The sequence below is a fragment of the Carassius gibelio genome, chromosome B24 (genome assembly GCF_023724105.1).
Source record: "Carassius gibelio isolate Cgi1373 ecotype wild population from Czech Republic chromosome B24, carGib1.2-hapl.c, whole genome shotgun sequence".
Classification (NCBI taxonomy): Eukaryota; Metazoa; Chordata; class Actinopteri; order Cypriniformes; family Cyprinidae; genus Carassius; species Carassius gibelio.
In genome coordinates, this window is record NC_068419.1 from 24,935,889 (window position 1) to 24,940,888 (window position 5,000).

Consider the following 5,000-nt stretch of genomic DNA (forward strand, 5'->3'; position numbering starts at 1 on the left):
TTATTATTATTATTATTATTATTGTTGTTGTTGTTGTTGTTGTTGTTATTATTATTATTACAGTAATAACACCCTACAATCCTTTGGTGATTTATTGCACATTTATTATCGAAACAGTGGTAATCAATTTAATGCAAAACACTTTTACAATTGAATCATTATTATTATTATTATTATTATTATTATTATTATTATTATATTAATATCATCATTATATTTATAATTTTAATAATTTGTCATCATTGCTTTATTTATTTGCATGGAATCATAAAAAATCTGGAAAATAATTGTAGGGTGCTATGACTAATAATAATAATAATAATAATAATAATAATAATAATAATAATAATAATAACAGAGGGGTTATACTAATAAGTAGTATATAATATTGTTATCATTTTACATCATTTGCAATCATAATTGCATTTGCAAATACTGATAATTTATCATTATTAATTAGTTTATTTATTTATTAAAATGCTATCAAACTCTTGATAATAGTTTTGGCAACTGCACTAATAATCTATATATTTCAACAATATGTGTCCATAAATTTTGAATGAGCACGACACTTATAACAGTCATCTGTGAGCAAAGATACAGATGGAAAGAATATTTCTTATTAAACATGTACAGTAATTGTGTAGTCACAATGTTAACGGTTGGTGAATTGGGCGTCTCACCTCAGATGGAAGCAGCGGTCTGAAAGCATTCCTGTCCATCAGCACAGTCTAACAAGTTGACCCAGTCCTACTCATGCTGAGACAGCACTAACTCTCTCACACCCACATTAGACACACACACACACACACATGCAGACCCTCGCAAATCAGCTTCCTTTCCCTCTCTCACAGACACACACATTATCACTTCTCCTGATAGTCCGTCCCACAGGCCCCGAGCTACCGTTTCGTGTAAGACTCGATTGCTCCCAGAGTGATTTCACAGTACGCCAGGCTCTGGTGCTATGAACTCAGACAGGAAATGCTGCTGGTTGCTTATTTTGGCCCTGCTGTGGCAGGCAGGTGCAGACTAATAGGAGCTAATGGACTGGCTATTGTGCCACTTCCTGTCGGAGAATTCCCCTGGGAGAGGCAGGTCCGGGGAACTTATCTGCAGGGGCTTGGGTCTCTGATGAAGGAAGTGAGCTCAATGCCACTGAGGCGCTGTAGATAACACACTTCCAGGCCAAATTCAAATGCACGGAGAAAGACACGCAGGCAAACACGTTACACACTGATAAAACCATGCAACAGTTGTATTGCTAATACACAGCAGCCACCCATATCAAATGTTAATTAAGAAATAAGCTTGTGGGTGAAAATATCTGAAACACAATGAAAATGATAAAAAATTTTCCTGATATGACAAAAACAGCAATCGCCTCATTTGCTAGAAATAGCGACATCCTATTTTTAGGAATCTGAAATGCATGACATCACACCTAAGGATTACACAGATCTGAATACATATATTCTGGGTGGGTGGTTTAGCAAAAGTCCCATTTGAAATCACTGTAGCACACAAAAAGCAATTACGACACCAGCCGTAGAGTAGCGAATTCAAACAGCAGAGGGAGCCCCTTTTTTCCCCCTCACACAATGGCTCTGAATAAAGGTGTTCCTACTGAGTCAAATGCATTTGCAGATTTTTTTTTTCTTCTCCCAGTGGTGCAAACAAACATTTAAATGAACATTTTGACTGAGAATTCAACTCAATTCTTTCTCTTCGCCGAGGAGTTAACTGCACGGATGGACCAGTCAGGCCTTTAAAATGCTCTTCGGGGTTCTATTATGTGACCCGGAATGGACACTGACTTCATCAAGGACTAAAAGAGGAAAGTGGCAGGAGGCACATCAGCTAGACAATAGATAAACCGGCTCCATTTCTGCTGAAATAATCCTCTCTTTACACACAGCTTGCCACCACTGCCTTAAGAGAAACAGCGAACATCTCAGTGTCAAAGCTTTTGTTGTCTGGACTAGACACGGTTGGGAAGCCTACTGTGAAATTTAGGGCAGCTTCCTGCGAGCGAAAGAGTAACTTTCACTCTGGCGTCTGTTTACATCTACTACAAGCATTTCAAGCCAACACTTCCATGGTATATGATAGTATCACACATCTGGCTGTGTGTATTGAAACATTTGAGTTGTTTTGGTGGTCGGAAATGTCCCATGATGTCAACTATCGAAACACTCGCTCAATAATCCGCCACATACAAACCGAACATGTATTTCTCTTTACAAAGTCAATTGGAGGTGAGTAGAGAAATAGCAGCTGCCACTGTGTCACACTGGTGGGCAATATAGACTGCTTTGGAAAACACTGCATGAATGTAACAGTCCATTCATACAACCAGTCAATAAAGAGTTAGAAAGTGGCACAGAAGCTGACTCTAAATCAATCAATTTAAGTGCACTAAGTGTTTTTCACTTAAAAAAAGTTGTATACCTACAGAAATGAATAGTGCTTTGGGAAAATATGTTTAATGTACAATCAAATAAAATATGTCATATTAGTAGCCTAGAATATGGAAACCGTTAGTAGCCCAGTTTGAAGTAACATAATTAGCCATAACTTGCAATTTCAGAGGTAATATATTATACACAGACATACCTCAAGCACCTACATTTTCCAGATAACCTCAACTTTTTATGTGCACAGGTCTCCCTGAGATAACACCACATAAACACCATGTGCACTCCAAAACTGATGGACCAATACTGATACAATGATTGTTCAGTAATATGAATAATTGTCAGTAAAAAATAAACATGTTATTATATGGACCCATGGCTTAGCACTTATAATGTTCATATGGAAAATTCAAGATCGAATCCACTTTGCTTCAATAATCTGGAATCTCATGGATTTCTTCAAGATCATGTGACACTGAAGACTGGAGTAATGGCTGTTAACGATTATGCTTTAGCATAATAGAAATAAAATACATCTTTAAATTAATTAACATACTACATATTATTTAAATTATACTACTTTTAAATTATACTTAAATTCAAAAACATCTACCAGACCCCACTTTTGAACTGTTATCCTCTGTGTCCAAAAAATATATATGAATATACTATACACTATATATCAAGTCAGATGTATGTAATCCCTTGATAAGAGGAAGGAATCTGCACATTAATGTAAATCTTCAGTTTTATTATTTCACAGTCTGTTTAAAAGCGGGCAATTTGCCTTCCTGAAAAATCGAACACACAATGAGCATCGGGGATAAAATATTTCCTCTTTTCCCACAGAAGCTCAGAGGGCAAAGACAGAGAAAAGCAAGACGCTGATTATGTTAGACAGAGGGGTTTGAAAATCAACCTGAGCGTTGGGAGGATTTGTGTCGTTAACCTCTCCTTCCACCCAGGGATGGGGAAAAAAAAGTTAAACGTAAAAAGAAATGAGGTTGCCATGGTAACAGTGAATCTGAATACAGGAGCATCTTTATTGAAAGTGACATATTAATAAACTGTAACCTCCCAAGGGCCAGTAATCAGGCTTCAATTAAGTTTTCTCTCCCTCTTTCGCTCTCTCTGTCAGATCTCGCATTCATTTTGCCGGGGCTTCTGTTCCACGTCTTTGCCTCCAGTCTGCGTATGCACGTTTAATAATGCATCGAGGTGGCGGTCCTCAGACACTTGACATTAGCTGGGAAACGCACCCCTTTTTTATCGATTGGCTTGATGAAGTATTTCAGCGGCAGGTCGTGAGCCCGGGGATGGTACGGATCCACTGTCATTTCCACCTCTGAGGAGAGACGAGAAAGAGGTAGAATACAAAATGATGTGGATTGGAGCTGGAGAACAAGAAAGACATAAACTGAGAGTAGACGAAGTGAAGCAACAAGTGGAGTGCAAAAATTGTGGTACATACTGTATGTTAAAACCAAGGCTTAGCGGTTATAGTGCTCATATTGAAAATTCAAGCTTGAATCTGGTTTACGTCAATAACCTTTTCTTAGCAAGTTGTTTTGTGACATATGTTCCCATCACCAATTATCTACTGCCCTAATGCAGATAGAAAAAAGCTTACAACTAAAAAAAGAGGTAAAGTTTAGCTGGTTAGCATGGCTAACAGATTGCTGTCTCCAGGAATTATAGACCTTCTTGCAATAAAATATTAAGCACATACAGTTTCGATTTTCTAACAGACAGATGGCAAATATCCCATTTTGTAAATGCATCTTGATGCACAAAAAAAAAAAAAAAAACACTCGACATCAAATGTGATATTTACAGTTGTGTAAGGTTTTAGATGGGAACAGCAGAGAAAGATAAGGAGCTAATATAAAAGGTGAGCTCAAATGGAAAAGAAAGAGAGAAGAAGACAGGGCCCATAAAAGTGGATTGATCGACCAATGTACCGTCCTTTCACCCTCACTATGATCTGTGCTTCTTTATGGCATATTACCTTCAGCAGAGTTTCAATAGAAGGGCTCATATAGAGATATAGAGCACTGTCACGGCTGCATCCATTACTCAGTATGGAGAGATAATCAGACAAACCGTAATAAGGAGTCATTAAATGGCAGGAAAGGAAACTAAATCTCAAGAGATGGAGCTGATGGGGCTGATGGGCTCTGGGTGCTCAGTTGCGATCTAGATGCAATGGGCTCCTCACAGCACACATGTGCAAATCTCTCTCTAATAAACCATGATTACAGCACTTATTTAAACCAGAGATTTATGGCTCTCTTGTAAAATTCCCTGGCCTTGGGTACAGCACCTAAACCTCCGCTGCCTGAAGCGACTGCAATATAGTGTGTCCTTGTTGAGAGTGGACTCTCTGATAGAGTTCCTTTCAAAAGAGAAGGAGATTTTGCCTTGAACTAGGGACATTTTCTTAAAAGAGGCCAAGGAAACAATACCTTAAAAAAGAAAGAAAGAAAGAAAGAAAGAAAGAAAGAAAGAAAGAAAGAAAGAAATATTTGAATATCTGAATTTGAATATTTGAATATTTGAATAGACAGACAGACAGACAGACAG

The 5,000-nt window shown here is 37.7% G+C and overlaps 1 protein-coding gene and 1 pseudogene across 1 annotated transcript in view; one reads left to right on the top strand and one right to left on the bottom strand.

Moving 5' to 3' along the window:
- LOC128012867 (cerebellin-2-like) overlaps nt 1-5,000 on the top strand; it is a 636,721-nt gene that overhangs the window by 219,120 nt on the left and 412,601 nt on the right. The gene's annotated exons all lie outside the window — the stretch shown is intronic.
- LOC128013119 (signal recognition particle subunit SRP68-like) overlaps nt 3,620-5,000 on the bottom strand; it is a 37,930-nt pseudogene continuing 36,549 nt past the window's right edge.